At 40.1% G+C, this 18,008-nt stretch overlaps 2 long non-coding RNA genes across 8 annotated transcripts; one reads left to right on the top strand and one right to left on the bottom strand.

Annotated features, from left to right (window-relative positions):
- The first annotated feature begins 603 nt into the window (after positions 1 to 603).
- On the top strand, positions 604 to 2,755 carry LOC145451830 (uncharacterized). 3 transcript variants are annotated; one of them, XR_013919070.1, is made up of 4 exons: positions 604 to 723; positions 2,053 to 2,137; positions 2,511 to 2,583; positions 2,645 to 2,755. It is a non-coding gene; the product is annotated as an uncharacterized LOC145451830 (long non-coding RNA). The 3 variants fall into 3 exon arrangements; XR_013919071.1 differs by lacking the exon at positions 604 to 723 and adding an exon at positions 1,332 to 1,693; XR_013919072.1 differs by lacking the exon at positions 604 to 723 and adding an exon at positions 1,703 to 1,997.
- LOC145451825 (uncharacterized) lies at positions 2,672 to 9,626 on the bottom strand. Of its 5 annotated transcripts, none has more exons than XR_013919066.1 (5): positions 9,056 to 9,626; positions 8,366 to 8,411; positions 4,411 to 8,210; positions 3,323 to 3,365; positions 2,672 to 3,145 (listed from the first exon to the last, which is right to left on the bottom strand). It is a non-coding gene; the product is annotated as an uncharacterized LOC145451825 (long non-coding RNA). The 5 variants fall into 5 exon arrangements; XR_013919061.1 differs by having other exon boundaries at positions 2,672 to 3,186; positions 9,056 to 9,619; XR_013919065.1 differs by having other exon boundaries at positions 8,120 to 8,210; positions 9,056 to 9,598.
- Positions 9,627 to 18,008: the final 8,382 nt, after the last annotated feature.

An 18,008-nucleotide genomic window follows, 5' to 3' on the forward strand; every position in this document is an offset into this window, starting at 1 on the left:
ATGTAGCCTTAGATTCAAATCTTACAGACAGCATATCTCAGCTATACATCAATCTGTGGAGTGTGGACACTCCAGCAACACCTTATTATCAAACCATCGAATCGTCCAAAATATTATTATTAAACTTCATCAGCCCTTTTCGATTTGGGGGTTTACAAAAATGTAAATATTTAGTTTACGTTTCGACGACGAACAAACACCTAGACCCGTGTTACTAAACTATTTTATATCCATTTTCATAGTTCTTTCACATCTCTCATGAATCAATAACAGTCTTACATTGAATCACATGTATGAGGTATAACTATATACAAATTTAGGTAACGAAATATTACCAAAAGCAACAAGCGAAATTTATTTATTGTTATTCTAGTCAAATCAACAACAATATATTTGGTTTTTTTAAAAATAAAATCGCAGTAAATACTGAGACAGATAAGGTCCTGTCCCTTTTCAACACCGATAGGATCCGAATTGGGAACGTGATCTTCCTTGACATGTATGCTATTGTGTATTCATGATAGCAAGTACCTGCATGACACAGAAACTTTTGTATAGCACTTCCTGTGCGAGTCTGAGCGTTTTCACGTTTAACGGTATGCTTGGAAACATTGTATGCATGACGGTTTACTTTCATGATAGGGTCTACTAATCATTTGTACGAACTGAAAAGCTCTTGATGATAGCCTTCCTGTTTCAATTTAATCGTTTTGTCACGGATAGGTGAGACTCACGATGGTAGGCCATGTAAATTTGCAGTCCATATATATAGCTCTGTTCGAATATTGTTTTCTGGAATATAATTTCGATGGAAATTGAATCATCGCGGTGAACAACAACCATTTTAATTGAATTCAGCTGTAATCTCCTTGCAGTATCGAGAGCGATGTCGTGTTTCGATTGATATTGCTCAACTTGTTAGAACTTCTGGTTGTTGATGGAAGAGTTGCAGTTTCCATACTTATAAGAGCAGGATTGAATACAAGCCATGCATACAGCTCAGGAAGTGCTGTATAATACCCTATTGTGCTGATACTGTTGTGGAGGATTCGCCTTTATAAATAATTTAAACTTGACTTACAAATTCCTTCAAAAAGTCCATTATCTTTGGTCTTTACGTTCATTTGTGGGTACAGGTGCAGCCATTTCATCGTCGGTATTCTTTCCATTTGAATGTGCATACCTTCACCTTGATTACGGACACATGCGGCAATCTAACACTGTGGTTCCAAACGTTGGCGATATCGTCCCCCGGGGGCCGATTTGGCGGTTTAGGGGGGGGGGGGGCGAAAATGACGAAGGGGACGACAGGGGGGCGATGACGCGTTAAAACAGCTGACGTTTTTTCTAGTCATCCCACGGAATTTAGTCACAAAAGTGTGTCATTTTTTTTAGTCAACCCGCCGGTGATTACAGTTAGCATGCCCAATTTTCGGTTCACAAAATTTGGGGGGCGATGATCGGTGTTGACCTTGAAAAGGGGGCGATGGGTAGAAAAAAGTTGGGAACCACTGCTCTAAAATACTCTTCACTTTTATTTGAGCAAAAAAGATAGGGATATTACCTCTCAGATTCCAATTGCAATTATGAATACTGCTCAAGCTATTTGTCTACTCTTCGCTGTTTTGGTAGTATTACCTGAGCCTGCAAATTGTTGTGGCGGCTGGTTCTCGAGAGCGAGAAAATGCTCTAGGTATGCTCCTATAGGTATCGATATGTACAAATTTATATAATCAAGTCCACGATGATATTGTTGCATGAGCGAAGAAATCCATTAGTCTAAACTTGCTTAAATATTACCTAATTTCACTATGCTATTCATACTCCCTATGTAGGGGCGTCGTACGTTCATTGGAAAGGTGGTTTGTGAATAATCAACATTGTAGCAATACGCTCCTAAAGGAAGTCTGCATCGCATATAATAGTTGAGGTTTTTTCGTTCAGTTTCCTGGACCAGCCTATGACTGTGCGGGCGTTCTACCTGTAGGCACTACATGGTACTGTTAAGTCATACCGCTGATCCAAAATCTTATATACCGTTATTTATTTAAGACGCAGACGCCGTCATGGAGGATTCCTCGGATGGGGGGACATTGGATCAAAAGCAGGATACGATAAAGAAAGGGATCTTGCCCAGGTTGAAAAATATGCTACGTACCTTGAATCTTATGTTTGCATACATTAAAAAAGAACGACACGACAATAGAACCTAACGCATAATAATATTTCAGTTATAAATCCGACGTGCCTATGTGCATACCTTTTTATGTCCTTATGTGCAAACATCATTTGGATGAAGATGTTGTACTTCATTGATACTGTGGTGTGAGTCTGAGGTAGCCTACGTTTTGGTTTGGCGCACCTCGGGTGTATAATTGCATGTTCACATCAGTATATCATGGGTGGTACACGCGTGTGAACAGTGAACACACACTCTTTGCTTGTATTATGTTTGGAACGTAGTCCTAGACACCATTCTAGGCTATGACGTCATTATTCTTGTCCAACAGAACGATTTAGTGAGAGAGCAGACACATTCTCATTAGTCTCATCGTCGTTTCGAATGAACAACGCTGCCAGAGGGTAAGAGTATTGCATTGCTTTTTCCTTTAATCCGTGTACTAATCTTTTCTATACCCTTCAGGTTCGTTCCGTTGACAGATGCAAAATATAATATATAACGTAGGTTTATTGCGGAGTTTGTAATGTTCGGATCTCGAAAATATGAAATAAAAACAACTCTGGATTCACATTATCCGACTATTCAGATATTTCAAGGCTGAGAGGTTTATTCATCAAACGATTCTGCTATTGAGTACCACAATGACGGAACAAATAGCAACATATGTTGATAGGAAGAGCTGCTCAGTGCTCATTCATAACTTTTGATCGATAACGTCAATCACCGTATACTTTCGAGAGGAAATGTGTTTTTTAGCTATGTGGTTGTTTATCAAATACAATAAATTGCCTGTTGGCACAATAAACATGCCATAAAACTGATGTGAATGCGGTTAAATTATTTCATGAATTAATTACATACGCGTATGCGGAAAAAGTGCGAAAATTTCCATTCGCTACAACAACAGAATATACGCAGGACGCAGTGATTCCCGATCCCCATATTCAATCTACTTTCTTTGTCCTGCAAATACAGAATTTATCGTGAAAATCTGATCTATCCATCTGGAAAATAAAATGGTTTTCTGATCAAATCTGACTAGGGTAATGACATTAGAATAATTGTTGATGCGAAGTCACTCCATTTCAAGGGCAAGTTATTAATAACGATTAGACAGCTATTATTGTTTTACGGACTTACATTATTTGCTATTCTTGACCGCAGGGCAGGATCCTTGAATCGTCTGCAAACAATTAAAAACATAGACCAGAGCAGTGGTTCTCAAACTGTGGTACGCGTACCACTGGCTGTACGCGAGACCTTTTAAGGTGGTACGCTAGCAGATCGACTATTTTTAATTGTATTCACTCTATAATTTGCTGTACTTTGGAGTAAACCACTCTAAATACACACGATGCACACTTACTATAGTTGTACAGCAATGTCACGAAGGCACCATTGAGCCACACTGGATTTACAATAAAGAGAACCAAGCATCCGGTGATATTGGCTATAGCTTGGCTACTAGAGCTGACGTATACTATAATGCACCAGTGTTGAAAGTAAGGCACATTTTCTAGCTATCTGGTTAGCATACTAATGCCTCAGTACAGCAACATCAATAAATTTTAACGATGTCGAAACGACAGTATAATCCAGAATATACATAAATTATGGATACATGGCAATCGAATAAGATTGTGTAAATACTTTCCAAAAACATTTTGCATGAGCCTACGGACGATTACCACCTGCTACAGCCAACGGATATATATTTTGATGGCTGGAACTCTGAAAATAGTCGGCTCAACAGCTATACTACGTAGATATTTCGTCAAAGGAGCTATATTCACCCTATATATTCAATTATCAAGGTAAACACACTATGACGCCACAATCGAACATTAGTAACGTAGTGGCTTGAATAAAAATATATTTTAAACAAGGACCATGTTTTAAACATGTCTGTTTTAAATAGATTTTTGTTTTAAATGCAACTCTCGATTCAACACGACCACGAATCCCAGCCTGTTAAAATGGCAGCTTGACTCAAAGAATTCAGAAAAGAAGAATTTTGATCCCTTGCCTTGGCGTGTTAGTGCGAGGAAGGTCTTTCGGCCATTAAGTGACCAAAGACTAAATCTTTTACGATAACCATAGAGCACGCCGATTAATATCCGGAATTATCACTTTAAAGAACAATCAACATCGTCACATTTAAATATGTTTGTGTAACTTGTTGCGGCCATGCTGCCATTCTGATGAAATAATCATGTTGTTGCACTTACGATGTGCCCCATATGACTCTTCGAACTCGGCGACCATAATCATGCTTGGCCCTACGACGTTGAGCAATTATTCTTCCATTCGTCAGGAATAGATACAACAGCAGCAAAATAATAGATATTTTGCAATCCATCCTGCTTTGCGATCGTGTATGCTATTACGTTGTCTGAGACAGTAGCATATATGAAAAAGGCGAATGAATACATGCTGGAAAGGAATGTATCGTTGCAACAGTTGTGCATAGTTCTACATAGTTTTCCAGGACGGTACTCCGAGCGACTGCGATGGAACTCAGTATATAATGGCAAAAGGTGTTCACATGGCGAAACGGGAACCAGATTTCTGTTCAATTGGTTGCCAATCGCCACGGAATCTCCATTGAGTCCACAATGTGTATGAACATAATATAGCCACGCCATCATAAGGCAAGATTTCCAACCGATGCCTTCAAATTCAATAAACCACGCGATAGGAGCTGCATTGTTGGCATCCCCATTGGAAACTGATTCCACACTGGAACTGACCAAAATGCCTTTTAAAATAATGCCTGCGGTGACTAACATTGGAAAATAATTGGGATAGTTTGTCAATAGCAAACAACTTGGCTCCAAAAGGACTCGGACAAAGCGTGGAATTACTCTGACAGTCGGTCGTATATAGCCTAAGGGACAAAACAAAATAGCTGACGGATTTCTGATTGGTAAACATGAAGTTGCACCATTCCTTATGATAATCAAGAGATGATTTTATTATTTGTACATTGCATAATAATCGCTCTGTATACTTGATCGAGATCAGAGGTGGTCAGTAACGAAGTACTTCTACTTTTTCGAAGTACTCCAGTAGTTTTCCTCTACTTCTGGTACTTACTCAAGTAGATATGATTTTTGCTACTTCTACTTCGTAATATTTTGTGATCTACTTATTTACTTTACGCTATGTTCAGTTTGTCAAGTAGAAGTTGTTCATTCTTCTAACCAGGAAGATAGCCGGTGAAATTTCGGGGCTGTTTTCACGGAGCATCAACATTTAATTTTCATGAAAGTTGAGTAAAGCCAAGAATTTTCGTCGCGCTTCGGGCGTAGTGGATACGGAATGACCAGTATGATTTCACGAAAGTATCGGTGAATATAATTTAGGTAGCGGGTTGGCGTGGTTACGATCGCACCACATTGTCGCCCTTCACCCATATGAAATATTTCATCACAGTATATATGGCTCAACACAACGTTTGAAACTGATGGTTCGCAATCTAGCATTTACTTTTCATATCGTAATCTAGCATGTCCATGGCGTGTCCTAATTTGGAAACGTGGACTCTGACTATTTTTTAGTTTTAGAGCTATTTTAGCATACCACCTTTGAAAGTTTCTGGACTAAAGGCATAAAATACATGTTTCACTTTTAGAAGTAGTATTTATATTTCACTTTTAATTCCCAGTACCATATACTTTGAGTTATAATTAATATCAATACTTTTGTCTGGATAACATAAATGTTGAAGTATAAAAGCAAGTGGAACATAAAGCTACACAATATGGCATTTTTACGATCCACTATATTTTTGTCAACGTTTACTAATCGCGCAAAGTGTTTACACCGTATCCTAAATAACTTCTCCGTATTGCTCTTCGACTAAACTACGGGCCTTATAATATGGGGGATGGCGCCGTACCATGCTATTTTCTCAACCTTTCGCATAGCTCAATTTGCACCTCTGTACAATCCATGTGAACGAATTAGGATCGTTTTCACAGCTACTTACTTACTTGAGTACTTTTAAAGTCAGTCAATTCTACTTCTACTTCAAGTAGCTTTAGGTTGCTTATTGAAGAAGTACTTCTACTCATACTTGAGTACATTATTTCATCGCCACCTCTACTTCTACTTGAGTAGCTTTCCTGACTACTTTGACCACCTCTGATCGAGATACAGCCTATGTGCAAGCGGGTGTTTCGGGCGTTGCGCTGCAATACCAACAAAACTTGTGCAAAAAGGTAGTTTCTCCCTCTCCTCACTTCATGTGTACGCCACGGTACCTTAGTATAGTGCCGCGATGCTGCTAGATATTCCAGTGGTTTCCAGAGTGGGCACCTGCGCCTCCTTGTGGGCGTTCACGAGCGCGAACGGGACGTTGGCCATGTAATAGGCGATTCGGGGGCACTAGGCTATAAATGTGGGCGGTAAGGTGCACTGACAGCAAATAGGGGGGCGTTGTAGGTATAGAAGGCAACTGTTGCGTATAGTATTGAAACGATTGATTATTAAAGCAGGTAAATTCGCAGTAAAAATGAAGAATCGATTCAGAAAGGGGAATTATTGCTGACTGCCAACTGTGATGGCTTTTTAAAAGAAACCCTCTTGCGTGTGTTTATTCTCTGTTTCGAACGATCGTGAATTTTCCAGATTCCTGCGATCGCGGCCTACGACACGTAGTACTGTTTACGATAATCGATATCGCTCCTATTACTTGATGGGCATATTTACCAAAATATATCAGTAGAATATATCCGTTCTTATTAATGATGAAACATGATAAAGGTGAACATTGCACTGCCCCGATTCAGTAATAAGCCAGTGGTATTTCACCGAAATTTTGCGACACGTGAACTGTTTCAATTCTCCAGCTTGCATACCAGCTCTGATACCTGATTTTGATGGAGAAACATAATTCAATCATCTCATAAATAACACGAGGACATGGTGGTTTGTTACCAGGATATATTGCACTTCGAAATTCCTTACCGGATAGTCAATCCACTATGTGAAGTATCCGGGCCAGAAATCACTCTGGAGCTGATTACATTATGTAGTGCAGAGCAATTGTGAGTTAAACCAAAAGTTAAATATCCATCTCCAATCAATCTTTCTGGATACACAATTAAATCAAATAGAAATACTCCCACTGGAGTCGGGTTGACTTTTTCGACGCTGCCGTTCGCCGCTCATACTCGATAGAACGTGTTTTCAGTGCCGTGACAAAGTTTCTGACTCACAGCAGAGACCGTCTTGACAGCAGGCCTACATGACGTGGACACTGGAGATTTTAGATTGAAATTGATCCTATAAAAACTCAACCCAATAAGACTAGGATGATGATAATAATACACCAGCTTCATCCGACTCATCATTAGCTGTTATAAATGCAGAAACACTTTTGTTTTATGATTTAGGAGTGGTGCGGGGTTGGGGTGTCCGCGGGTGCTGCCATTTATTCGTTGTGCAGAGAAGCGGCAGCTCAATAAAGTTTAGGAAACACTGTAATGAACTGATTGCTATCTACAGTCTACGACAGCGGTTCTCAACCGACGATCAGCGGACCGGTGCCAGTCCGTGGCAAGTTTCCTGCTGGTCCGCTAACTAGAGTAGGCTTTTATATCTCAATTCAAAAATGCAAAAAGTTGGACGCTTGTCAATTAATTCAGAGAAATGAAACCTCGAATTTAAAATATATTTCGAAATTTTAAAGATATTTTTTGCGTAGCTGCGTAACAAGGTTAATGTTCTGCTTTGGACTGCTAGAAAAATAGTTTCTTGGTAGGCCTATATAACAAGCCGGGGCTGCCTTGACATAGCTTGGCTGTGCAAGACGACCTTGGATATCGTACAGGAGACAACATCATACCTATATTTCCTGCATATATTTCAGATATGTATTACAACTTTTCAAATGATATATGCGGTTACACGGAAATAAATGCATATCTTCACCTAAAAGTACGAGACCGCCAATCGGTACGTTAATTGGAAGTCATCCTCTCTTTTCGTTGGAGAAGTCACTGACGTACGATAAGTCGTGGGTCTGAAATTATAGAATATATCATTAACATGTACAAGCAAAATCTAACCGGGATAAGATCGGATTTTGAAAACAGTAAAACGAACATTACTTCATCACACTTATGTATTAAGGCGTCCAGTCCTGTAGGCTCTAGCTCCATATTAGCCTATACTTACCTTTCTAATATTCTCGTAGGATGGAGCATCCGCCGCTTCAAATTTACTGAAACATAGAATGGAACATCTTTGTTAGGGTGTACGAATGCCAGGCCAATAAGAGCCCAAGTCTAATAGCAGCTCAATTAGCGAACTTGATAAAGCTACTTGATTGGAGAACGTAACTAACAACTCCAGTAGGCCTACTTGCCGACTGATTCTCGCCATAGGGAGCCGGCTGAAGATGAAGGGAAAATCAAATCAATAAAACAAATGATATGCTACGATATATTTCAAGCGTTAAATTGAAAATAAGAAATATCCTAGCCCTTAGGTTTACCGGACCACGACCTGACATATCCATATCGTCTGCCGTCACATGCAACTTCATTTTGTCGCTTGTATTTTTGTATTATCTGTCATCCAGCGTGCAGGCCTCCTCTTTACATCGCCTAGGCCCAGGTAGGTGCCTGATCCCAAAGACTTCTCCAAGTTGTTTCGACACCTTCCTATATTTTTATTGTATCGCAGTCTTGTTGTGTTTCACAATGACAAAATTGTTAATCAACTGACACTTCAATATGTTTGTTCGGTTTAAGAACTGGGCCGTTTCGTCAGTTTATACTACGTTTTCTGCGACGGATTCCTAGCACGGCGATAAGCATATCGCAGCGGCGTGTTCCTGGTACTGATGGACTGGAAATCTCTTACCTTTTACCCCATCCGACAGTCGGTGATCTGACATGGGTGCGTGTATGCATCTTAGTGCGCTGACCAATCGAAATCCTCGTGACACATACCAAGGTCAGCATTACAAGGAAGATAACATCATAAGCGTGCCCCATTCCGATGGTAAGTTCCGCTGAATTATATAACATGCAGAGCAGACGAACAGCCTACGTTCCAAAGAGACGGCAAAAATGGCGGTTTACAGGAATTTATACAAATCGAGCGCATTGCTCATAGCGAACTTTCACCTCCGCGTATATGCATTTGTCTCTCTCGGAACCGACATGATACATGAATCAATATCTGAACAATGCGACTTTTATTAGTACATAATGCGCAATAGAAGCTGACAGGAGAAGACTTTTGGCGAAATACTCGAGTTGCTCATCTGGCGGTGTGACCACAAGTTTCAACATAATTTGAAATAAAATTTAATCGACAAATGGGGACATTTGTAGACTGCATTGCTAACGTAAAAAGTGTTTGTGTCCACCATATCAAAGGTTCACTTGAAAACATAACCTAGTTCACCTCGGGATATATTACTATAAAAATTTATGCGTGCGCCGCAGCTACATTTACTTCAATGGGTGTGTTGTGGAAGCTAAACTTTGTACCGGACGGTGACGATGAGTTTATTTGTGCCTTGCGGTACGGTTGAAAGCTGCGGAATACACGATTGTCGTTTAGTATGCCTTCCTGTGACCTGGAAAGTGCTAACGATACACGTTCGTTCGCTGATACACTTCGATGGCAACCAGTTACTCACGTGCGGCTGCATAACACACGAGCAGACTCATGATAGGTACAATGTCTTTCCTGTGCCTCTGGAATGCCTTATAACGATAAGAGATATGCAAGCATTAAAAATATACAGTAGGCTACAAACAATGATTCAGATTCGATTGCGACAATTATGCCGAATGCACTTCAATAAAATCATGGGCCAAAGCTCACACTACAAGGAGTCAATATATCGAGCGGCCTCATCAATCACTGGAAATATGTATGTAATAGCACCATTTCGCCACTACTAGTCAGTCATGGACCCCTTACACACTACTTCTGTTTTATTTGCAACATTTGGTGTCGACCATCGAAAGCTATGACGATGGAGCTACACTATATTGCCTGGGTGAAAATAAGTGTATTTACCAAATTTCTAACATAGCGTAGGGGGAGAATCAGGCCATCGATACTTTCTGACACCGAGTTTTATTTTATCATGCAATCCATGCAATGGGTAAAATCAAGTTAAATACAGCGATCGATTTGGGATATATCACAGGCGTGTAGTTAGGGTTACATTTAAAACAAATGGTTGTTTGAAACACTTTATTGAAAACATGTCTTTTTAAAAAACATTTCTTTTCAAGTTGTATAATTATGCCACAACTTTGTAAATACTTTCCAAAAACATGTTGTATGGGACTACGGACTACGATTACCCCCCGATATAGCCGCGTATATGATATTGGATGGTTGGAACTCTAGAAATAGTCGGTTCAACAGCTCTAATAAGTAGATATAGATGAGGGGCGGCTAACCCGTAGTCCGCGGGCCTAATTTGGCCCGCGAGAAGATTTTCAGCGGCCTACCAGATAATTATCGAAGCTAGTTATAATATCAAATAATAAATTACCCAGGTCATTCATTGTGAACTTGCAAGACCAACTGAAAATTTCGTTAGCCGGACCACGAAATTTGGGATGTTTATGACTAAACATCAGTTCCTACGCATTTGCATATAGCCAGGGGCCAGCCACATGTTTCGTGAATCTTCGTATATGACCATAAAGTAGAATATTTCGTGGTAGATTTATTTGACTTGATATTTTTTGAGCACTTCCGCGATTTATTGTCACTCAATTTCTTGCTTTTAGTATGCTCCTGAAAAAATAAAAATTAAAAATAAGCACAATTTACTGAATTGATTCTGACTATGTTCGCAATCATGAGAGAACTTGTCGCCCAGCATCTGACTTCGCGTCCGCACTGGCGGAAAGATGGTCGGCGATGAAAGCCTTTCACAAAAAGATACATGATACACGCATCTTCTCCGAAATTCTTGATGGTTATGTCCAAGTGCCGAATAGTCCTGCTGCACACAAAAAAAGACCCGTAATATATGCAAGTGACATTAGTATTGACCGATCTCATTCATTAACTTTGAAAAATTTGCCCACTTGGTGAGGTTAGGTAATGAACGAAAGCGCTATATGCACACTGACTTTTCCCGACACAATTGTTATCGAATTTGATGTGTAGTGCTATACGTCTTGTTTTCATTGTTACCTCATCCGGTTCGCTCCAATCGCACAACTACAAAAATGTCATCAACATTCAAGTGGCCCGCACAATGGTTCGCAAATCTGATGTGGCCCTTTAGCTAAAAAGGTTAGCCGCTCCTGATATGGATCATTGGTACGGAATTAATGTTCTGATGATGATGACCGCCGAACGTAAAAATGCTGCAAGACGATGTGGTCCTGGTAAAGATATTTTTGGTCAGTATTTGACAAAGGTTGGAAGCTTGTTTCGTCAAAAGAGCTATATTTACCCTGTATTTTCAATTGTGAATATCAATTCATTATGGCGTCACTATTTAATATGCGTGACGTCACGATTTAGAGAAAAAAAAAACAATAAAAAAAACATGTTTTAAACAATTGTCTTTCTTTAAACATGCTTGTTTTAGATTGATTTTTGCTTTAAACATAACCCTGCGTGAAGTGCTTTCTGCTATGCTAATACGTATGCAACCTTATTGTGCCTTGGAGTAGTACACGGAAACGAAACCAAGTCCACCCCTGTAATATATGTCCATAAGAATCTCTGTATTTGACTGATTTTCACTCATTTGAATGGGTGTGAAAGCAGACTTTCGTACTGGGAAGGTGCCGGTCATCGCTACGGTGAAAATTGGCAAAACATACGAATCTCGTTTACATTGCAGTGCGTGATCGATCTGAGATAGAGTTTCCTTGAATGAGAAACACTCTTCACGGTCTTTATTTCTGTCCGAAATCATGCGAGTAAATCTCTTCCATAACATAATGAAAAGTCATGAACACGGATGTACTCGGTATCCATCTTGCAAGCATCCATTATAGGCGAAAGGATTCCTTACTTCCTTGTTATTCTGCAATAATATTAGTTACCATCTCCCAGTCCTTTACTATGCTTATTGAACCAATTTGTGAGTGAGGTCGGCTTACGTCGAACAGCGATTTATTGAAGTTTTTCGCGTAATTAGGGTATCTCTTACTTTCAATATATGCTTTTCCTTCTGTGTAAACTATAGACTTCGGTGTGCAAAAATTTAATATGTGCGTCCTCACAATATGCTACTATATGGCCAAGCTAGTTTTAGTTGGCCATGGCTACTATTAACAAAGTAACCTCATATGTGAATATAAATATAGTTGTGGAAAGAATTAAAGATATTATTAATACAACGCCTGTCTGAGTATTGATTTTCTTGTGGCACGTTGTAGTAGTTATGGTATAGTAGCCTTTATGCGACACATTGCGACACACACGCAATTTTCTGCTTAGGTGAGCGAGTAAACTTCCAAAAATTTTAAACAATATTGCCGGAGAAAGTATATGAAAAAAGAGTTACCGTTGAAGGATCTATATGGCACCACCAGATATAACGCAAATGCCTCTCCAAAATTTTGATCATGGCTATGCATGAGACTGCTATCGCAACATAGAAATGTCGTAGTGATGTATATTACCGATTATATCGGGTCCTTTACATAAGTGTGGTATTCATGGTGTTTGTCGACTACAATGGTCATGCACACCAGGCCGATTTGCCTTATTTTTCATTCCTTAACCACCGACTTGTAGCACGGCCCACTTCTAGGCTTTTGTAAGACACCGCTTACGTGGAAGAAATTACCAGGAGGAGCCTAGATAACCTCCAACACTTAGGTACATAACTTACATAAGTGCATCCAAGGATGTATTTTTGGCATGCCTCTGTGTCGGGTTGATTGACGCAAAACGCCAAGGAAAGTGCTAGGCAAAATCGAAACAACGCGTGACTGGAATCAAGAGGTAAGTGTCGTTAAAATATTTAGACAACTACGTTACCATACATGTGCGGGGTAACTGATATATAGTCCTGCTGCACTATGCTACAGTTAATAAGGAATGCGGCAATGTTGATGATTGTCGATCTGGAGCGCGACCAGTTGCAGTTGCGGTGGTGATTATTGGAATATAAGAGCCATGCTAAGGGACCTATCTAATATTCCTCATTATCCATGCATAACTTGAAGTTATTTAGTGCGACTGTGAAATTAGATATTATTTGATATCCACAACAAATTCGCTTACGCGACGAGTCAGTCTGAGGTTAATTAGATTTTTTTATTATAAAACTGATACCCTTTAAATATTCCCCAACATTAACAGCCATTGGCATACGAAGAGCATAAAAGCTGTCACGGACAAGGATTTCGATTGATGCCGACGAGAATGGCTACGATTAGATGTTGGTATTAGGGATGGTGTGAACCCCCGAAAGGTTCAGGTTCGTGTGAACGTGAACCTTTCTGAAAGGTTCTGTGTGAACACGAACGTGAACCTCATGACGTCACGTGACGTCATATTGCTAATTCCAACCCTATCTTTCAATGAAATGATAGCCTATATTAATGTACACGATACCAAGTGACGACTCGGCAACATAACGTCACAATGCTGAAGTATATATTGACGTTTTAAACGTCGCCAAATATATCAACTGGGGCAATCAAATTATTATTATTATTATTATGTATAAAAACATTTAGTGGTGCTTTTCGCATCGAAGGCTTTTTGCACCACGGCGGTTTAGACATTTTGATCAAAATGATAACATGAAATGTCATGAAAATACAAGATGAGTACGTAGCTAAATGCGACGCTTCGACTCTCGTATGAAGTCCAGTAGATCGGCAATAATGTTGCTGTCCGTTAAAAGGTTATATAGCTGGAAAGGTACGTTCTTTGTCTGCGCGATACGTTGTAGATTTCTTCTTATCTCAGTCAGATGTGAGCAGGTCATAATATAATGTTCGACTGTTTCTAATTCGTCGCAATGCTCGCACAATGGTGATTCCGAGCAGCCAATGTGGTGGAGATGTGCATTGAGTCCGCAGTGACCGGTGCGTAGTCGAAACAACGTAGCTTCGCTGCGTCTTGGTGGGACTGATGGTAATTTCACCTCCAGATTTGGTCGGAAGATTTTGTAATGGCTTCCTGTTTCTGAATCGAGATATTCCCGGTTCCAAATAGCTTTGCATTTATGTAGAGCGATTTTCTTTGCATCGTCTATAGGGATGTCATGAATTGTGATGGCCCGGTGTGACGATGTCGCCTCCTTGGCCAGACGATCGGCTACTTCATTGCCAGGAATTCCAGCGTGGCCCGGAATCCATATGAGCGTGATTGATTTTCCTTCACTCGTCAGCCTGTTGAGAACATTAACGATTTGAGTAACGATAAAAGGCCCATCTGTTCGATAATTAGCTATACAGTCCAGCGCACTAAGGCAATCGCTGAGAACAACAGCTCGGCTAACGTTATTCGTTTCGATCCAATGAAGAGCGGATAATATGGCATATGATTCTACTGAGAATGACGACAGAGCTCCTTGGCATTTGTGGGATATTGATATAATAATCCCATAAAATCAATATCTTCCGCCGCTTTGCCAACAATTTCGACGAGGACTTACCAGGGAATATAAGGAAAGGAAGGTTTATTTTTGTCTTTGATGTTTTTGCAGCATATACACCGAATCATGATATACATACACACGATCTGCGCATATGCATACCATGATTACATGATGTGTATATGCCGCCGGGCAATGAAGATGCAGATATAACCTTGTAGTAGTGTTGGGATGGCTCGAGTCATGACTTGACTCAAATCAGACTCGAATCACCTTTGTCGACAGACCGGAAAATGTATTCGGCATCCGAGTATTACTACATTGATATTGATCAGAGGGTGAACCGGGTATCTATGCTTGCTACTGATATTACCCCATTAGCAAGATATACAGCAGTAGCCAACACCTCAATTGCACCGATTGGGATTTAATGATACAGTAAACATGAAATCAAGATTTACCTCGTGCGCCTGCTAGATTTTTTACATCAGAAAACGATATCAATCTCATTGATTGGTTGAATAAGCATCATTCGCTGACTACATAGCTTATTTCGCTCGTGATGTTTTGTGATTGCGGGTCAAGCTCGCAGCAGAGAGTCACTAAATATTTACAAACGGAAAGCTGGATCTTTCGAGCAAACTTTTGCAACAAAGCAAGTAAAACTTTTGAGATTGTCAAGGTGCATGCTCGTTTAGTGTTGATTTTGTTATGCTGCCAGCGCCATGCATGGAGTGGCCTGCAGTTGAAATGCAATGCGATGTTATATATTGAAGTGAAAACCAGGGCTGTGGAGTCGGAGTCGGAGTCGGTGGAGTCGGAGTCGGAGTCGGGGTGATTTTCGCTTGATGGAGTCGGAGTCGGAGTCGGAGTCGTGAAAACTGTAATAGCTGGAGTCGGAGTCGGAGTCGGAGTCGGTGGGAAAATACTGACTGGAGTCGGAGTCGGAGTTTGTGAGAATGACTATGATTTCGACTCCGACTCCGACTCCAACTTCTCTATCATGAAAACATTTGCTCTCAAAGAATTTTCAATATAATTTTTATGTACCACCAATCACTGTTATTATTAAGCATACAGATCAGCTGCGGCCAGCCCATGGCAGGCATGCCAAATTTGGCACACGAGAAGGTTAGGGCGTGGCCTGCGAGGTAATTCTCGAAATTATTTATGACATCAGGTACAATTGCAAGGCCAACCAAAATTTGATTAGCATGGCCGAGAAATTTGATGATGACTAAAACAACAGTTCTGAGGCATTGATGTATCCAGGGGTCAGCCACATTGATCCCAGATCTTCGTATACGACCATGAAGTAGAATATTTCATAGCAGATTTATTTGACTTGAAATTTTTCTCGGTACTTCGCATGATTCATTGTCACTAGATTTCTTGCATTCAGTATTTGAGCCCCCTTTTGAAAATTATAAATACATATTCTTCACAGAATTGAGTCTAACTATATTCGCAATTAGGAGATACGGCTTTGCTTGTGCACTCGCAGCGAGATCGTCGACAAAACATTTGCACAAAATGATATAGGCATGTTCACTGATACCGTCGATTTTGCTATGTCTAAACGTCGAATAATCCTGTCCTTGCCAAATGAGCCCAGTGGTATACAGATGCGACCCCCAATGTATGTTAGCGACATATTTATTGATATAGCTATAGCTAGCTAATTCAGTCGTTATCTTGCAAAAAAATTTCGCGCTTCGCGCGACCAGGGCCTGATTGTGCACTGCACAGTCGGATGACATAATGTTATCAATTTTAGAGCGTAGTAATATAAGTCTTGTTTGCAATGTTTCATAATTCGATTCGCTCCTATCGACGACTAAAAAAAGGTTATCAACATTCCCGTTGCCCGCGCAATGGTTCGTAAATCTCAGGTGTCCCTTTCGCCGAAAAAGTTGCCCACCCCTGATATAGATAAAAGACTTGCAAATTACAACTCAGTTGCGGAGGGGAAGAAAATCGCAAGATGCGTTTTCGCGATGCAGTCAAAATTGATGCAATTTTTGGAATTATACCATGATACTGTGACAGAGAAAATGCATCGGCTGGTTTTGTAAAATTGTAAAAATATGTGAATATGACCAAACGATGCTTCCCATTTGACAAAATTAAAAATATTTGTAGTGTAGCTTAGCTGTTTGGGTCGAACAACTGATTAAGAAAGACTGCAAGTCCCAATCCTTGAATACTTGATTAAGTACATGTAGACTAGACATAGGCTATGGTCTTTGACTAGGCCTACTTAACTAAATTCCATTTATGACCAATGTCTATTACTAGTAGTAAGAGTGTTTGTGCTTGTAATCAGGATAGTGTGTAATGACAAAATTAGTAAGTTCAATTTCTTTATTAGTTGCTGAGTCATACACCAGAGCTTCACTTGGATTTTTTATCTACATTTTTATTATACAGGATTGGATATCTGCCATATTTGAATGATTCATACATTTCAGGATATTAGAGAGTCCATGTTATAACAACTTGAATAAGGAAGGATATTTAGCAAATCTTTATTTCATGTTAATTAGATGGTGGATAATTCGAGCTGTGCAACAATGAAACAATTCAGCATGCCACAGTTAATCATATGTTTGCATATGTTTAATGGTTGTATGATAGTCATTCAACCGACAATGTGGCATATAATTTTCGAGGTAAATTGGTAATAATGCTGGAGTCGGAGTCGGAGTCGGGAGTCGGAGTCGGTACGTTTAAAGACCCAGGAGTCGGAGTCGGAGTCGGAGTCGGTACGTTTAAAGACTCAGGAGTCGGAGTCGGAGTCGGAGTCGGTATATTGAGAATGTGTGGAGTCGGAGTCGGAGCCGGAGTCGGTGGTAAAATTTACCGACTCCACAGCCCTGGTGAAAACTGTTATATATGAAAAAGGTTCACAGTGCAGAACCTACCAAGGTTCTGTTGTGAACGCGAACCTCTAAATTTCCGAGGTTCACACACAGAACGCGAACGTGAACCTCACGTTCACACCATCCCTAGTTGGTATGTAATATTACCAATGATAACCTACATTCGTGAAAACAATTCAGACCATTATACCATGATTACTATTTCGTACCAAATTCTATGATTCATCTGTACGCTCCGAGTGGCAATTACCATTACTAGGCTACTTACATTTCTTATATTACCGATACGGAGCAAACCAGATTCAGAAGTCAATGTTTCAACTAACTCAGCGTTGAGCCGATGTACAAACATTATACGCGGGCACTGGCTTAGCCAGGA

The sequence above is a fragment of the Botryllus schlosseri genome, chromosome 12, assembly GCF_051294905.1.
Source record: "Botryllus schlosseri isolate E-star chromosome 12, Bs_hap1, whole genome shotgun sequence".
NCBI lineage: Eukaryota > Metazoa > Chordata > Ascidiacea > Stolidobranchia > Styelidae > Botryllus > Botryllus schlosseri.